Source organism: Chlorocebus sabaeus, chromosome 7 (assembly GCF_047675955.1).
Source record: "Chlorocebus sabaeus isolate Y175 chromosome 7, mChlSab1.0.hap1, whole genome shotgun sequence".
In the NCBI taxonomy this organism is placed as follows: domain Eukaryota; kingdom Metazoa; phylum Chordata; class Mammalia; order Primates; family Cercopithecidae; genus Chlorocebus; species Chlorocebus sabaeus.
In genome coordinates this window covers 41,074,523-41,094,396 of record NC_132910.1, presented here as the reverse complement: position 1 = coordinate 41,094,396, position 19,874 = coordinate 41,074,523, and the positions used below count along the sequence as shown (strand labels likewise).

The 19,874-nt window shown below is 36.5% G+C and overlaps 1 long non-coding RNA gene across 1 annotated transcript in view; it reads left to right on the top strand.

Moving 5' to 3' along the window:
• LOC140712085 (uncharacterized) overlaps positions 1–19,874 on the top strand; it is a 60,062-nt gene that overhangs the window by 26,205 nt on the left and 13,983 nt on the right. The gene's annotated exons all lie outside the window — the stretch shown is intronic.

Sequence of the window (19,874 nt, the reverse complement as noted above, 5' to 3'; positions counted from 1 at the left end):
CTTCAGCTTCTCCAGTGGGGTGTGTGTTCAGGATAGGAAGGTCTCCCTTTCCCAATTCTGCAGTTGGGGCACTCATAGTTTTGGGGGGGTGGGTCTCCTGAGTCCTGCAGGACCAGTCCATTTCCTTCAGAGGGTCTGTGCCCAGTTGAGTTTTCCTGGTTGGCACACATCAGTGATGCTGGGAGCTTCAGGGTTGGAACCATACCAGTCCCATCGTCAGCCCTTTGCCTCTCTTCCTTTGGCTGATTCTAATTTGTATCCTTTTGTTGTGATAAAACTGTAATTATAGGTATAGCACTTTCCTGAGTTCTGTGAGTCATTCTATTGAGTTATCAAACCTGAGGGAGCCCGTGGGCATTATGGATTTATAACCAGCTGGTTAGAAGTAAGGGTGGCCCCAGGGAGCCCTGAATTTGTAGCTGGTATCTGAAATGAAGGCAGTCTTGAGGAGATTATTCTCTCTGACTTTGTAGTTTGGTAAACTCTTCACAGTTGCTATCAGTGGTCTTAGGTAGACTTGGCCATCTGGAAGACTATAACCTCAACCTCTTTAACCTCTAGTTGAGACTATAACCTCAACCTTTAACCTCAACCTCTTTAACCTAACTGCTGGTAACACCAAATCCTCAATCCATTTAGAGTTATCTGTTCCCCAAGTTTCACACTCCTTCAGGCTGAGAAGCCAGAGTGGGAGAGTAGGGCCTGATCCTAGAGGAAGAACTTTCTTTATCCTGCCAGCTATAGCATCATTATTAGCTGCCATTTCCTACTCCTCAGTTGTTATCCCAAAAGAAGAAAGAATGCATGTCTGGTTTACATGTTGCCATCTGGCATTGAAACGTTGCAATTTTTATGACAGCATTCTTTGGTTCACTGATATTGACTTCTCCTCAGTCCCAGGGATGCCATTTTGCTTTGCACTTCCTGGTTAGGGTCGTACCTTAGCTTAAGGTGAGGGAAAACGCCCTCCCTACTCCCACCATTTACTCTTTTCAAAAGAACCTTCTTTCTCAACTGGTCAGGTGCCATTCTTCTACAAGATAAGGCTTTGAGAACCCATTTTACAATATCTTAGCATATCTAACATATGATGTTATTTGTGGCCTACCTGAGACGGAATGAGTTCCATTTTAATATCTAGTTACACTTGCAAATCATATGACCTTAGTCAAGTTACCCACCTTCTCTTTCTCTGAGCACCAATTTTTTCATCAGCAAAGTTACTATTAAAAATGCCTTCCCTGAAGGTCTCCCGTGAGACTGAGTTAGAAACAAATATAGTAGGTACAGTAGTCATTGTGCTTGGCATTAATATTTTACATATTCTTAACTTTCTTTTTTCTTTCTGTCTGTGTAATGCATGCACACATACTATTTTAGTAACTTCCTGACCTACCTAATAAAAATGTAAATTTAATAAATTTACAGACTGTTTTCCCTACACAAATATGTGCATATGTGTTACAAAGGGACAAGGCAGTTGGATTTTATTTTGTATACACAAAGCATGTATAAAATGTAAAAACAGAGCACTCAAAATCCCAATGTTTTTCTACCTTAATCTTTCCCTTATCCTCATGACCAATACTGTGCATTTTTAATTAGTTATTTCAAGTTAAGCAATAAAAACAGGTGCACAACAGTTTCCCATGTGAATATGAAAACAAGTGTAATGTGGATATGAGTATAATCTTGCATTTTCATTTCCCCACATTTGTAGTTTATATCAAACACATGAAGATGGAAATGGAAAATACGTCATTGCACTTCCTTGAATCCCATCCCTCTGGGAGATTTTCTGGTTCCCATTCCCATGACTTTGGGATCTGCAGTGTTAGTGGTCCTAGTGTCCAACATGAGCATGCTTTCTCCACTGGGCATAGCCAGAGTCCCAGTAAACAATAAGGAATGGTTGCTGCCTTGGTGTTTTGACCTCCTTGAGTCCAAGAATGAGAAGACGAGGAAAAGAGTCACCACTTGGCAGTGGTAATTGACCACGATTGTCAGGAGGAGTTCAGGCTACTGTTACACAATGGTGGCAGGGAGAAATTTGGGTGACACTCAGATCCACTTGGGTGCCTCTTGGTACTCCCTTGCCCAGTTATGATAGTAAATGGATAAGTATGGCAATCCTGACCCCAAAATGCCATGGTGATCAGAAAGAGGCTCAAACCCCTTTGGCAAGGTAAGCCAGGATATCAAGATAAGGCACTGCTACCAACACCAGCAGAGGTGATAGCTGAGGATGACAGGAGTTTAAAATGAAGAATATTAAAGGAAAGTAATGATTGCCGGTTGTGCCACCAAGATCACCTACAGTGGTAAGAGTTATAGTTTACCCGGATAACTTTTCTCCTCCCAGTTTCCCCCGAGAGGCCAACCAGAACTCTAGAAAGATTAGAAATAAAAAATCTGAATGGTGCAAGATGTAGACTGGTGGGCCCAGAGATGTGCCAATCAGATTCCTCTACAAGGAAGAACTCATTGTGCCAGTTTTTATCAGATGACTTCCAGCTATCAGCTCCGTCAGGAGTTCCCAAGAGCCACCTCCCCCATGGACACCTTCATTAGTCTCAGAGCTTCCCATATCCAGTGACTAACCAAGATGATAACACAAAGGTCTGGCTGTTTCAGTCAACCAAAAACAACTTGACAGGCATTGTGTGTAACAGAGTTCCCCATGGGGTTGACTGGCCTGCATCCTGGTTTGGCTTTCCCTCTGCCCAAACCTTTTTACTCCTCTTCCCCTTTACAGATATTTATCCCTAATAAATGCCTTGATGTTCAAACTCCATCTCAGCATCTGTTTCTGTAGAACTTAGTGCAATATAGTTACTGTTTTTGGTTTTTTCTTCTTTGCAAAGAACAGAAACCAACTTTAGTTAAATTAGTCAATGGGAATTTACTGGGAGAGTATTAGGAACCACAGAGTCAACAGAAAGGCTGGAGGACTAGAACTAAAGCAGCTCCAGAAGATCAGGAAGCAGGAACTGCAAGAGTGGTAACAGCAGAAACAAATTAGGTACTGCTCTTGGAAGAAATAAACTCCAACTATTTTCAATCTCTACCCTTTTCTCAAGTTTTGAATTCCAGGGCAGGAGCATCCAATAGCCTAGGGGAGTGTAGAGTACCTGATTGTCCCAGCAGACTCTATCCAGTGGGAAAGAAGTAACTCTCTAGAAGGATTTCTGAGTGCTGTTAAAGAGATGAAGTGGCTGTAGAGAAGGCAGGAAAAAACATCTGATGTACTCCATACTTTTATACACCCATCCTCCCTTCTTCCCATATATACATTTGCAAAATAATAATAATTTGCTGTTATTTCATAACACCATAAGGAACATATGATGATGATAATGATGATGATGACAATTAGTATTATTATTTCAAATTTTAGATACTCAGCACAAAGGAAGTTTAGGTAACTTGAAAAATGACATATGACCAATAACTGGTACTTACTAAATTAGCACAGCCCACTTCAGATTGGGAATAACATGTTTTGCAAGTGAATCAGTAATTTTAATCACTGCCTTCCGTACTTCCACCCTTTGGTCCTTTGACCCATGAATACATAGGCAATAGTAGTTGTCCTCAGGATTGCAATTAACATCTTAACTTAAAATAATCTAGTTTGGTTTAAGACCAACTTGATTTCCATAATTTCCAGAAACTTTGTTCTGGTATACTTCCATGAACTCCCACATTCTTTGTGCTATTGTCATATGAACTATCTATCTATACTTACTAAATCCGTCAACACCATTTTTTAATTATTCCTTTATGCAGTCGTTCTCAAATAAAAAAATTACAAAAAAATTATACGTTTTTATATTTCCTATGCACTTACCTTTACCAGTGCTCCCTTTTTTCTTTGTATTGATTCAAATTAGCATCTACTATCCTTTTTTTTCAGTCTAAAGAATTATGTTTAGAAATATTATTTAGCATTTTCCAAGGCACCTATCTACTAGTGACAAATTCTCTCTACTTTTCCTTTTTTTTTTTTTTTTTTTTTGTTGATATAGAGTCTTGCTGTGTTGCCCAGGCTGCAGTGCAGTGGTGTGATCTCAGCTCACTGCCATCTCCACCTTCCTGATTCAAGCAGTTCCCCTGCCTCAGCCTCCTGAGTGGCTGGGATTGATTACAGGCACACACCACCAAGTCTGGCTAATTTTTTTGTATTTTTAGTAGAGATGGGGTTTCACTATGTTGGCCAGGCTGGTCTTGAACTCCTGACCTTGCAATCCGCCCACCTTGGTTTCCCAAAGTTCCGGGATTACAGGTGTGAGCCTCCGCACCCACCCAATTCTCTCTAATTTTCTAAGACTGAGGATGTCTTAGTTTCTTTTTCATTTCTGAAGGAGAGTTTTGAGGGATGTGGAATTCTTGGCTGAAAGTCTTTTTCTTTCAACACTTTGAAGGTGTCATCCCACTGTCTTTTGGTTTCAGTGGTTTCTAATAAGTCACCTGTTAATTTTATGGAAAGTCCTTTGTATGATGTAAGTTCTTTTTCTCTTGCTGCTCTCAAGATTCTCTCTTTGTTAGTAATCATTAATTTGACTGTGATGTTTCTTGGTGTGGTTTTCTTAATGTTATTCTACTTAGAGGTCATTAAGCATCTTGGATGTGTAGATTAATGTTCTCATCAAATTTGGGAAGTTTTCAGCCTTCATTTCTTCGTATAGTTTTCTTTTCATTTATTTTTCCTCCCTCTTTCTGGGACTCCTGTTAAGCATATGTTGGTATGCTTAATGGTGTTGCACACGCCTCTGAAAATCTTCATTTTCTTACTGTTTTTCTTTTCTTTCTGTTCCTTAGGCTGGATAATCTCCATTGATCTTTCTTCAAGTTCACCAATTCTTTCTTCTGCCAGGTCAAATTTGTTGTGAAGTCCCTCTAGTGAATTTTTCATTTGTTATTGTACTTTCAACACTAGAATCAATTTCTATTTGATTCTTTTGTTAGAAACATTTTACAACTTAGTTGACATTTCTTATTTTGTGGGACATAGTCATCAGACTTTCTTTTTTTTTTTTTTGAGATGGAGTTTTGTTCTTGTTGCCCAGGCTGGAGTGTGATGGCACAGTCTCGGCTCACCACAACCTCCACCTCCCAGGTTCAAGCTATTCTCCTGCCTCAGCCTCCCGAGTAGCTGGAATTACAAGCATGTGCCACCACGCCCGGCGGATTTTGTAGGTTTAATAGAGATGGGGTTTATCCACATTGGTCAGGCTGGTCTCAAACTCCCGACTTCAGGTGATCCACCCACCTCGGCCTCCCAAAGTGCTGGGATTACAGGCGTGAGCCACCGTGCCCAGCCATCGTCATCATACTTTCTTATGGTTATTTAATCATAGTCTTTTAATTCTTGGGACATATTTAAAGTCTTCGTTTTCTAACTGCAACATAGGGGCTCCCCCAGGGATATATGCTGTTGGCTGTTTTCTTTTTCCCTGTGTGTGGCATACTTTCCTATTTCTTCATGTCTTGTAAATTTTGTTGAGAACTGAACATTTTAGATAGAACATTGTAATAACTCTAGTGTCTTATTCCTCTCCCATAATAGTTGCTTTTCCTTGCTCATTTTGTTGTTGTTGACATTGTTGCTTTTGCTATTGCTGCTTATTTGTTTGATGGCTTTCCTGGACTAATTCTGTAGATTTTGTATTTCCTGCAGTGTATGGTCATGGCCACTGAGTTCTCTGCTTAGTATTTATTTCCCTTAAGTTATTGTTTTTATTTTTAAACCTATGGGGCACTCGTGTATCAAAATAACTTGGGCAGGCATCCAATGATCAACCAGAAAATTTTTTAATGTCTTGTTTATTCCACCCTTGCCAAGAGGATCTGTGTGTGAAGGGATGCTTTCAAACTTTAGTCAAAGCATGTAGTATAAGGGTTTTTTTGTTTGTTTGCTTTTTAATATTCTATTCAACTTATTTTTATTATTGCTTTTTAAAAATCTCTTTCTTAAAATTCTGTCATATTGAGTATAAAATCAATACCTTTAAGACACATTTGAATTATCAAAACTTAAAGAATCCTGAGCGCTGTCATCTGTGCTGTGTGAAAGGCATTTTGTTACTTTTGGAGAAGCCAGGCAGCCAAACTGCTTTTGAAAAATTCACCTTTGAATTAATTCAAAATACACAAATATATTAATCTATAAGAGTTGCAACTAGAACACGTGAACTGACAAGAATAATTCAGTCTAGTACTTGACTTAAAAATGTTTAGTTACTTTGCAAATAGCCATCTAAAAGGTAACAAAATAATCTACTAGCCTTGGAATTGAGAAGTCAGATGGTCACCGTAGGTCTCACTGTCAGAAGCCATACCGCGAAGCATTGGCTTTGCAGCAGGATTAGAGATGCTTGGGGAGGGGAGCATTCAAAAGATACCTCTAGCACAAATGTCCACTGTCTACATGCGAATGTGTACATTCTCTCCCTAGTTTCTGCCTTATGGCCTTTCCCGTTAACCATGTCTCTGGAATGGTTAGCTTATCTCCCTTTTGCACTTTCCCTCTCAGGATTTGGGAATTTTGTATTGATATGCTGGCACCAATGACATTTACCTTCAACACAAAAAATTGCTTTCTTCTGTCTTTTAAACTCTCTGACCCAAACACTTATTATTTTTAAAATTGTGTATACCCCATAGAACAGATGTTATTTGAGTTCAGCTTTCTACTAGGGAGTGAATTCCCTTAGTTATTCATCTGTGCTCCCTGGATCTTGGTAGAGAAGGCTTGGAATCATCTTCATAATTGCCTTAGCATTAAATGATATCATAACTGTTTATGGAATGCTTGTTATTATGCAGAGTATATTTAATAATTTTATCTTCCTTCACATATTACATTTATTTCTTATGATACAAAAAGATATTAAATTATTTTTATTTAAATACTAATACTCAGATATATAATAAAATAGACCAGAATATGAACAGGCAGCTACTAGTAGTTAAGAGAATGCAGATTAAATTAATAACAGCTTACCCATAAGACTGCTGGAAATGAAACAATAATAATACCTACTGCCAACAGGGATGTAGGAAAAAGGGTAGAAATGTGAATTGTATGCTTTTTGGAAAGACACCTGCCAGTGTCCATTAAAAATGTAAAAGGCACATGTCTTTAAACCCAGTAATCCTACTCTGGGGAAACCATTACATAGAAATAAAAGCATTATTAAGTTATATATATATAACATACATATATATGATGATTATTCCAGATTCTATCATGATGAAAGATTGAAACAAAGAGAATAATATTCAGTAGAGAAATGGTTGAGTAGATTGTAGAACATTCCTACCATGGGGTATTGTACAACCATAAGAAAGAATGCACTAGAGCCCCATAAAGTCAATTAGAAGAATTTCAACAAAAAAAAAAATCAAGTTGCAGAAACACATATACAGTCATTGCTCAGTATCCGCAGGACATTGGTTTCAGGATCCTCTGCAAAATACACAGATTCTCGAGTCCCTTATATAAAATGGCATATTATTTGTGTATAACCTATTCACATCCTCCCATAAACTTTAAATCATTTCTAGATTACTTATAATACCTACTACAATGTAAAAGCTATGTAAAGAGTTGTGGTATTGTATTTTTATTGTTGTATTGTTATTTTTTAAAAAACTATGTCTGTGATTGGTTGAATTCTCAGATGTGTGACCCATGGATATAAAGGGCTGGCTGTATTATATAATTTCAGCGTTTTAAAACAAACAGTGGAATAAAACCTCACACATATATATGATTTTGTGAGCATGGAGATATGCATGGAAAGAGATGCATGAGTTTTATGGCATGGATAACCTAGAGACGGGGAAAAGGAAAAGAAGAAAAGAGAACACGAAGAACAAAGTTTAGGAAAAAACACTTGAAAAATTAAATGTTTTGCAAAAGTAGTATATTTCATATGATATAAATTGTATAATATTATGTATGCATGTGCACATGTGTGTGCATAAAGAGATGCACTAACAGAAATAATCACCAAATGTTGAATATGGTTTTCTCATGATAGGATGATTTCAGGTAATTGTCCATTTTTTTTTTTTTTTGCACTATTTGAGCTTTTCAAATGACTATTTATAATTTATTTAAAATATACATATAAAATAATTTTATTGTGAAACAGAAATGTCAGTGATTATTATGAGAATCATTTTTCCATTTATATTCAATATACATTTAATGATGCCACACCATTTTTTTAAAAATGGACAAATCTAAACGTATTTACCAGCAATCTGTGCTTTGTGTTCAACTTACTCACTCTCCACATTCTGGTTGTCTGGACAACAGTACTTTTGAATTCACTAGTCCTCTCCGTTTGTTCTTGAACCCATTGTTCTAGTTACAGATCTGTCAGATTGAATCTCCAACTTCTTAACTCTGGCTTCATTATCTACAACGTGGCTTGCATAGTATGACTTCTGCTGTATTATATTCCTATCTACCCTAGCTATAATATAATATCATATGCAGTTTTATAATAATATATAATCCACCAAAATTTCCTCCAAAAATCTCTTTACTAGCCTCTTAAAACTGATCTTTGTTCCTTTCAACATCAGCTCCCCTCATCTCCAAACCTATGTAGGACAGAAAGAAAAAAGATGACTGCAATACCCCATTGTAACGTATCTCTTTGAATGTTGTCTAAATTGTCTTGAGCTTTATTCTCTGTCTCTGTCTCTTTCTCTCTTCCTCCCTGTATCTCTTTCTTATCTTTCCTCTTACAGTCTTTTTGCCAGCTACTGTGCCTTCTTATGACTGCCTAAACCCTCCAAGAAGTATTTTCGTGATGTTGGACCTAGATATGGGATCATATTATATTACATTTGATCTTCTTGATTTATTGCTTAATGGAAGATTTTCTTCTTCATTTATTTTAATACATCACCTTTTTTTTTTTTTTTTTTTTTTTTGAGATGGAGCCTCACCCTGTCATGCAGGCTGGAGTGCAGTGGCACGATATTGGCTCACTGCAACCTCCGCCTCCCAGGTTCAAGCAATTCTTGTACCTCAGACTCCTGAGTTGCTGGGACTACAGACAGCTACCACGCTCGGCTAATTTTTGTATTTTTAGTAGAGATGGGGTTTCACCATGTTGGCCAAACTGGTCTTGAACTCTTGACCTCAGGTGATCCACCTGCCTTGGTCTCCCAAAGTGCTGGAATTACAGGTGTGAGCCACGCCCTGCTGATCACCTTAACTAGACAGTAATTTCCTTAAAAAGTCCAAGTCTTTTGTTTTTCTACAATCATCTGAGTATTATGTATTCTAACTAGCAATCCTTTAATATTATTTACCTATTAACTAAACGGTAGGTGTATTTCACCAATGGCACATGTGAAATGTATCTTTGGTGCTATTCTGCACTGAGTCTTTAATCCCAGTATATCTATAATTTTAATGCCCTTATTTCTAAATAATCCAAATGTAGAAATGACCTCTGAAATTTATTAGCATTTAGGTATAATAACAAACACAATGTTATGCTTTACTTTTATCTTTTTGTAATGTAAAGTAACACATTTCAAATATTAGCAGACTGGTGCATTAGAAGCAAATAGAGGAAAACTTGGCACAGAAGTTTCTCAGGTGGGAAGATCAGATCCTAGCAAATAATATTCTAAATATGTAAAGTATGAATAAACAAAAAAGTTAAGGAAGTTCTAGATTGAATAAAAATAAACTTTTTATATTAGCCCCCAGGGTCAAAAATATTAATAAAGAAAAGAAGTCATAATATAGTGTATGTCAAAGATAGTCCATGAGGTTGTAAGGGTATGGTAAATGTGTCTAAGTGAGATTCCTTTTAAAAAGAGGGGATTTTATCTCTTGACCATAAATTAAAATTGCCATTAGTCAAATGTGAAAACTTTTTCACATTTTTCTTTTTCTGTTGTTGAAAAGTATCATGTTTTGAATTTTGTTGTTGAAAAGTTTTGCAGTACTTACTGAGCATTACTTGCCCATGAAAAACCACTTCTTACTACAATTTATCATCGTTTGCTCTTATGAAATACTTAGATGTACTTTTCATTTTAACTTACAGCAGTATCCAATTATTTCTATTTCTGGAAAAGCACATAGCATGAAAGACAGTTTTCAAAGCCAAGAACATGAAATAGATACAGTGCAGTTTAAACAGCCATTTTTTCTCCCTTTTATATCTATAGAGAAAGAAATATATAAATACGGGAAGGGAAGAGACTGGGTATAAAGGGGAGAAAGCAAAAGCAATTATATACTATTCTGGGGAAACTATGCCATTAAAAAAAGTTTTAATAATTCCAAAAACTTCAAGGTTGAACATCTCTCATGCCCTGCCTATATTTTTTCAGTTAATTCAGAATAAATTATGCCTTTACCAACTTTTTTAAGGGTGATTATATATAATTATTAAAATTTATGTGCTTGTGATATCTATCAGAAATAAAGAGGATGGAAACTAAGCAAAACTTACTGGAAATAGATAAGAATAACTAACAGAGGACACCTAGTGGTGGTGAAGAGTAGTGACATATTCTTCTGCATTTCAAGGTTTGTGCCTCCCAGGTACACAAGAGGACTTAGCTAGAATAGATTGTCAGGTGGTTGCCATTCAACAGAGTAAGAGATGCCACAGAGAGAAAAGTCAACAAACAAAATATTCTTTGATTTATATATGTGAACTTGTCCCAAACCCTTTAAAAATGTATAGTCTGGCTGAAAGTTGTAGAATATCTCATTACACAATAGATGGTCCTACAACAAACAAACAAAAACTTGCCTCACTTTAAGTGTGAGATTAATGTCAATTTTAAAAATGACAGATGCACTCATTAATTCCATAAAATAATGTTCTCATTGTTATATGTCATCACTGTGCAGATGGTGAACTGGACACTGTATTAGATCCTGAGAATAGAAGAATGAATAAGACAGAGCCAGGTCCTGTAAGGTAGAGGAAGCAGACGTATAAAAAAGTTGGTGGTGTGAAGTGTTTGAAGTCCTGTAACAGAAGTAAGGTTTATTTGTTGGGGAAGAGAAGTCAGGAAGTGCTTCCACAGAGGAGGCAAGTTTTGTTTGTTTGTCTGTCTTCGGGCCATCTTCTGTGCCATCAGCCTTGTTGAACGCCTGTTCACTTCATAGAACTAGGAAGAAGAGATGTTGTATTGTTGCTCCTCATTCTGGCTGCATTAGCCTGGCTATCTAACCATAGAGACTTATAATTACATTTTTCCTAGGCCTTCTTAAAACTAGTTTAGTCAACTTTCACTTTATTCCAAATGTATAGAAAGAATAGATAAAATATATATTTTAAAGTTTATATATTTGGTTGGAAAAAGAAAGAGCACTACCCAGACAAATTAGGAACTTGTCATATCTCTGCCAGTAGCAAGTAATGAGTTTTGGTGATATCATTGAAATATCACCAGTCTCAATTTTATTTTAGGTCAAATGAAGGTTTGGGATATGGTGCTATCTGAAGCCCCTTCTAATTGTAAGCATTAAATGACATACACTCATGATGTCGAACCTATCTGCAGTGGTTGAAAATATGTCTACAAATTCCTTTTCCATCTTCCCTTCAAAAGGTAAAGCCTAATTCCCCTCCCCTTGTGTATGGACAACGCTTGTAAAGCATCAAATGAAGTAGGAGTGATAGTGTCTGATTTCTCAAAGTAGGTACTAAAAGGCAGTGCAGCTTCTTCCTGGACATCATTCTTAGATCACTCATATTGGGGAAACCAACTACCCTATCATGAGAATACTCAAGTAGCTCTATGGCAAGGCTCATATGGCAAGAAACTGAGGCCTCTAGTCAACAACCACGTAAGTGAGCCATGTTGGAGATCCTCCATCCTTATACAAGCCTTGATATGACTGCAGTTTCAGCCAACATTTTAAATGCACCCTCACTGGAGAACCTGAACTAGAAATATCCACTAAATTGCAGCAGAATTCCTGACCCACAGAAACTCTTAAATAAGTTTTGTTTAAAGCCTCTAAATGTTATGGTAGCTTGTGGTCCACTGGATAGATTGCAGAAACACCAGCCCTCTAATCATCTCTTCCTTGGCTCATGACCCAACCCAGAATTTCTGGCACTCAAACTCCAGTAAGCAATAATATAGATGCAGAATTAATTGTTTTCTCTTTAAAATTCTTTTAAAAGGAGGCAGAACGTACATTTATCTACTCCCATTTCTGCCACAAGTTAGAAATCTTAACACTCCCCCTCCCCCTCTGCCTTCCTATGCCTAACTGTATCACTGCAAAAAGCCCCAGTTACCATTTGTAGCTTACACAGCTCTTTTCACTACTATATTCCATCTTTACAGTTTAAGAAAGCAAATGTGGACAATCACCAAGCATCACTTCCTTGCAATTCCTTCAGCCTTTTCTGCAGCTTCAGTCAAAGCATACACTCTCCTCCAAACCAGGATGAATTCTCATACTTCCATAGATACTTCCACTCCCTAGAACTCTTGATCAACAGGTCTAACTGAAGAATCAAGGACATACGGCAAGAGACTCAAATTATTTTTATAGTCTCCCAAGGTAAACGTGAATACTAAATGGATTAATGGCACTGGATTAAAAGGCAAAAGCAATGCAGTAGAGTGTCACATCTGTAACCAATGATCTGATCCTATGGTTGAGTCATAGCACTGCTAATTACTTGCTGTCTGAATGTAAACAATTTATGAAACTGCTCTGAGTTAAACTTTCCTCATCAGAAAAATGAGAGTGTCAATATCTACTTTACAGAGTGGTTCTGAGAATTTAGAAAATATTAAATGTCAAAAGTCTTTTTCGTTGTTTTTTAGTTGCAAGGACTTTTTAGTTGTTTATTATGATTTTATGAAGCATCTCATGAATACATATAAATAACTTAAAAATTGATCAAATTCCCAGATCTAAGAGACTTGCAACATTGGCAACTCTATTTCTTCTTTCAATGCAATGGAAGTACAGCATGCATATGAAAGGCATCTAGAAAGCTGAATTTCAGGGTGCTACCACTCAGATACATAACCTTGAATAAGTTGCTTATCTTCTCAGGGTCAATGTTTTCTCATCCAGAAAATGAATAGAATGAGTTAGAGAACTTTAAGATCACTCCTTGGATGCTGGTAATCATTAAATAACAATTAAATGGAGAAGGAAGAATTGTAAAAATAGGGAAAATAATCAATATAATATTTTAAAGTACTGTATTAAGAGAAAACATATTTATTCAGTAATTATTTCATTTGGACCAGTGAGTGTGAAAATGTTCTTATTCATCTGCTTTGATAAGTAGCCAGATGGTGTCTAAGGATACATTTTCTTTGTAGTTTCATGCAATTGAAATGAGTTTGCTAGTCATCTCTTGAAACCTATGAAGCTTTAAAATCCATCATTCAGAATATGAAGATTCAGTCTAGTGAGGCTATTAAACTCTATGACTTTTAAATGTTAAAATCACCAAAGCACCTTTAATTTTACTGGTAATGACATATACAACCTTTAATACTGGATATTAGGTATTCATATTAAATCATAATAAATATTCATGCTGAACCATAAGTCACCTCATATTGCAAATGGTCATTTATTTTGTCATTTATGTAGCACTGTTAGATCTGATAGGATAATGTTTATAATTTATTAAGCAATATGTCACAAAAAATGTCCAATTCCACACTATTTCCATATTAGTAGCAATGGATGTTGCCAGGGCATGGTGGAGTATAAATTATTTCTCAATTTCAGTATGATGCTACTGCAATAAAATGCCCTATGGCTAAGAAAGTCATTAACACATGCACTATAGAACAAGCTTGTCATACATAACACACACACACACATACAATTAGAATACTTAGTATTATAAACATAAAAGAAATAAAGAAATAAAAAGAAATAAACACAAAGCAGACAGCCTCTGATTTACAGCAAACACGGAGGGAAGGATGCAAGTGTAGTTCTTTTATAGCAAATTAAATAAATTTCCCTTGTCTACAACGGAGCATAGTTCAAAGTCAGGTCAGTCAGGAAAACTTGGAACTTAAAGGAATTAGAAAACATTTATCTTTTTCAAAAAGCTACTGCTTCCAGTGGGTGACTATGTGACTAATAAAAATGGAAGGTCTCGTTATTTTTATTTAACTGTTAATCACCAGATGTTGTGAGCCATATGGAAAGAAATTTAATTTAATGTTTTCAGAGATAGGAATGGTGTGTATGTGTTTGTGTGTGTGTTTAAGTACAGTGAAAATAGATATTTAGATCCTTGTAAACGCAGTTTGTTTTATCAGCTCTTTTATTTAAACAGTAGAGATAGAAGCACTACGTTTGTGATAATATCATATTAGCACTACATAATATTTTTTAGTTTACAACATATATTCATAAACATTATTTTACCTGATTTTTACAAGAGTACTATTTTCACAATTTTATTACAGAAGAAACTGAAGTCCAGAGAGCTCAGAGTCACAAAGCTACTAAGTGAAAAGACCACGGCTTGAACCCAGGAGAGCCTCACTTTTCACCAAAGTCTATGAGAAAAAGTGGAGGAAAGGCATATCATCGAACTCGTTTCCCTGGTGCCTTAGAAAAATGCATTAGGTTACTTCTTACCACCCCATATTTCAATTATTCCTCACCTTACAAGGGGTGCTAGTTCATAGTCTTGTCCTCCTATTGTGGCTACCTGGAGAAAGAAGATACGGCTCATTGATTCATTCAATGAATTTTTGTAGTACTTACCGTATGCCTAGAAATGTTTTGAGCACTGCAAATATGTCAGTGAATAAAACAACATACCTGACTTCAGGTTACATTTGTTCATAGTCTACTAAATGGTAGGGTGAAACACTTTTTGCATTACAACCCTGAGAGTTCAGAATTCATCTACTAACCCTTTCCAAAGATGTAAGAGGAGCAAAGACAAATACACCAAGAGGGTAGGGGTGTTATGGAGATAAAAGAATCTGTGATGTGTGGAGTTTAAAATTCAAAGTGTACATATAGTTTCTTATTCACATTTCCTCTCCTTCCTTTTTTATTTCTTCTTTCTCTTTTACTCTTCCCAAATATCAGTCAACACTTCTATTTTATCTCATCTAACCAAAGTGAATATCGCATATGTTCAGTAATCAGGAATTTAGAAGACCAAGTCCCTCCTAAAGAATGAAACTTCTTCTTTCAGAAGCCTCTCGTAGTGATATCTGAACTGCAAGAGATTTTGACAGTTTCCTTCGTACACGTCAAGGTCTGGTTTCCTAAGACTTGGGATTCCTTTCTAAGTTTGAACTTGGGTCATTTCAGAATTTCAAACTGCAAGGACAGCTACACATATAAGTGAAGTTCCACAGAATGTGAACTCATAGTGCTCAGAAAGCTCATCATATAATCTCAATAAAAACTTCACCTGACCAGGCTGTTTTGAAATTCAACCTTAGTCATTTTAGTGTAATGATCTGACTCTCCTGGTCTTATCTGTTAGCAAGACATTTGGGGAGGCCATTCCAATCGTAAATCATCTGTGCTCATTATCAGAGAAACTTCCATTGTTTACTGTCTCCCAACTTCTGTGGTCCCAACTATATCAATAATAACATTAAGTGTGACTGCTTAAATAATGCAAGGCAAAGTCTGAGATTATCAGAGTAGACAAAAAAGCAAGACCCAACTATATGCTGTCTACAAAAGAAACTTTTTATTCAAAGATACAAATAGGTTGAAAATGAAAGGATGTCAAAAAATTCAACCAACAACCAAATAAGGCTAGAGGGTTGGTTCTAATATCTGACAAAATAGATTTTTAAACAACAAAAAGAATTGTTACTATAGATAAAGGGAGTCTTATTTTTTCTACACCCACAGCTGTGAGATGAGAGACATTTTATAATGTAAGGAGTTCAATACATCAGGAAGATAAAAGAATTATAAACATACATGCAACTAACAACAGAGCACCAAAATGCATGAAGCAAAAACAGACAGAATTGAAAAAAAGAAATAGGCAGTTAAAGAATGGTAGTTGAAGACTTCAATGCCCACTTTCAATAATGAATAGAACAACCAGGCAGAAGATCAATAAGAAAATAAAATATTTGGAAATACTGTAAACCAACTAGACCTAAAAGACATCTATAGGACACTCTACCCAACAATAGGAAAATGTTGTTTGTCTCAAGTGCACATGGAATATTCTCCAGAATAGACTATATGTTAGGCCCCAAAACAAGCCTTAATAAATTTAAAATGATTGAAAATATACAAATATGTTCTCTGACAACATTTGGATGACTTTAGAAATTAACAGCACAAAAAAATTGGAGAATTCACAAATATGTGGAAATTAATCAACACACTCCTAAATAACCAATAGGTAAAAGAAGAAACTCCAAGAGAAATTAGAAAATAATTTGAGAGGAATACAAGTTAATATACAACATGACAAAAGTTATGTGATGCAGTTTAAACAGTGCTAAGAGGGAAATTTTTAGCTGCAAATGTCTATGTTCAAAAAAAAAGAAAAATTTCAAGTCAATATACTAACATTCCACTTTAAGAGACTGGAAAAAGAACAGCAAACTATACTTAGTGCAAGTAGAAGAAAAGAAGGAGTAGAGATTGGAATGGAAATTAATTAAACAGAAATTAGAAAAACAATAAAAATCAACAAACTGAAAGTTGTTTCTTTGAAAAGAGTGACAAAATTAACAAACTTTTAACTAGTTTGACTGAAAAAAGAAAAAAAGATTCAAATTATCAAAATCAGAAATGAAAAATACACCTTACAGAAATTTTAAAAAAAAGATTGTAAGAAAAGATACTATAAACAATTGTAAACCATCAGATTAGATAATCTAGATTAAATAGATAAATTCTGAGAAAAATACGAATTACCAAAAATATCTAAAGAAGAAATTTTTAAAAACTGATCAAACTATAGCAAGTAAAGAGATTGAACTGGTAATGTAAAAAACAAAAAACTTCCCACAAAGAGAAGCCTTGATCCAGATGGCTTCATTAGTGAATTCTACCAATTATTTAAGAATTCTTCACAAACTCTTTCAAACAACAAAAGAAGAGGTAACACTTCCCACCCATTCTATAATGCTAATATTTGCCTTATACCAATACAAAATGCATCACAAAAAATATAAGTCAATATCTTTTATGAATGTAGTTGCAAAATCCTCAACAAAACACTAGCAAACTGATACGGTTTGTATCTGTTTCCCCACCCAAATCTCATGTCAAATTGTATTCCCCAGTGATACAGGAGCCTGATGGAAGGTGATTGTATAGTGGGGGTTGTTTCTCATGGTTTAACATCATCCCCCTTGGTGATGTTGTGGTGAGAATGAGTTACCATGAGATCTGGTCATTTAAAAGCGTGTATCACCTCCCCCATCTCTTTCTTTCCCTTGTTCTTGCCTTTTAAAACATGCCTGCTTCCTCTTCACCTTTCACCATCATGGAAAGTTTCCTGAGGCCTCCCCAGAAGCCGCTGTGCTTCCTGTACAGTCTGCAGAACTGTGAGTCAATTAAACCTCTTTTCTTTATAAATTACCCAGTCTTAGGTATTTCTTTATAGAAATGTGAGAATGGATTAATACACAAACTAAATTTAGCAACATATGGAAAAGATTATAACTCATAAACAAGTGATATTTATCACAGGTGTGAAAGGTTTTTTTAATATCCAAAAATCAATTAGTGTAATATACCATTTCAGTAGAATAAAGGACAAAAACCACATGTTTATCTCAATTGATGCAGAAAAAGCATCTGACAAAATTCAGCATCCCTTTGTAATTGAAACACTCAACAATCTAAGCTAAAAAGAAACTTCCTCACCTTGAGAGAGTCCTTTTCCAGCTCCTGGGGTCACCCAGGGCCAGAAGTACCTTCGAGATAAGGTGTCCTGATTCAGACCAGGACCCTTGTTACTGGTCCCATTTTTCCCTTGCAGGGTATCGTCCAATTCTCCCACCACCACAACCACCACTGCCCCTGTGATGCATGAGGTCCACTATGGAGTTATTTGGCAGTCTCTTGGCCCAGTTTTAGAAGGGTGACCTGGTGAAACAATTACTCACACTGACCAGCACAAGATTTTGTTCACAGTACTAGGCTGCCAGTTTGGTGCTAATGTGCCTGTATTGAGTGATTCTCCCTAATAGCACACAAAGGACAACTTCAGAGCTCTCAGCTACCAAAAGTCCACCATGCTCTTTGGGCTTGAGCCACATATGTGGGTCCATACATTGTTTCACATCCTTCCGTACTTCAACTGCTGATGACTGTAGGTTCACTTCCTAATTTACAGCACCCAATAACCATGGTTATAGCAGTAGATGTCCTTTACTCTGTGAGCCCCCTTACTGCTGGCACCAAGGGCAGTCACCCCATCCTCTCTGAAGGCTTCATCCCATGCGTCAGGCAGTCCTCCAGGTGTGGCCATATCTACGTCCTCCCTTCTGATTTCTGTTCTGTCTTTCTCATAATCAATGTGGTACCATCGTACTCCCTCAGTCAGCCTTAAGCCATACCAACAATAATATAAACACTTCTTATACGAATAGGATAATTTTTGTTGTTCAACCCACAGAGCCTTTGCCTATTTTCCCCACTGGTAGGTTGTGTGAAGAGGGGAATCTTGCAACCAACATTTAGAGAGATCACATTCTGGGGATGTTGTGATTACTACCTAAAGAGTTCTAAAGAAGATACGGCCTTGCATTTATGCTGTCAAATTCTGAACAGTGAATGTAACATGAGCAGGAAACAAATTATTCTTCACACTTTCCTGAATACCTTAGCTAAAACTTGTGTGTGTGGTTGTCATCAATAAAGCACAGTAGCAATGTCTGAGACACTTGCTGGAAGCCAGTATTCACCAGCAGCACTGTGGGGGATGAGACTACACTGGATTTCTCAGGATTCCTGTAAGGAAAACTGCCTTGCTGGGGTTTCTCACAGACTATGAGAATTAGAGCTGTCACCATTTATCCAGTTAACTGCTCAGATACAGCCCAGACTAGGTCCCTAAGTTAAACCCCAGAGTGTCAGGACGACTGCCTGCTGTCTCTCTAGTATTTACATTTGAAGGAGGAATGAGGCACTAGGAACGTGGAGATATTCATAAACTGGAAAAGCAGAGGCACTTGGGATTATCTGACACCTGGAGAGATTTTATTTACACGTCAAACACTGGAGTTAGGTTTTGGGCCTATGACTTTTCCAAGGAGGGAGACAAATCCCTGCTTTCTTGGGGCAGAGAAAAATTACTTTTCTCTGATCTATCTCCTATGGAGTGTCTCACTCTTTGTGTAAGATATTTGATCTGGCCCTGATAGTGTCACCTCAGGGATAAGCACTGGGGCAAGGGACTGGAAATGCCAGTTCCTGTTGAACCGCTTCTGGGGATAGTTTGCTAGGTAAAAAAGATTTTTTTTCCATAAAAGTTAAACTTTTCAGAACATTGCAAATAAAGGCAAACATATTGCAACAAACTAGTTTTGAGACAACATTTCCTGGATTTCTATGAAATGGTAGAACTGACGGAGAAAATGTGGATGGATATAGAATTGAAGAGTGATATGCAGCAAATAACTTTCCTAAAACAAAATCTTCAAATAGCTCAAAGAGATGGAATGAAGCATGAGCATTTTAATTTATTCTGACAATATAGTAGTTCAAGTTCTACAGAGCTTCATAGTTTTCATACTCATTACTGCATCAAGAAAAAACACTTAAAGACTGAACTTCAGTTTGTCATCTGTAAAATGGGCATAATCACATCTACCAGAGCTGCAAGGGGCATACAAAAGGATGTGAGTAAAGTATT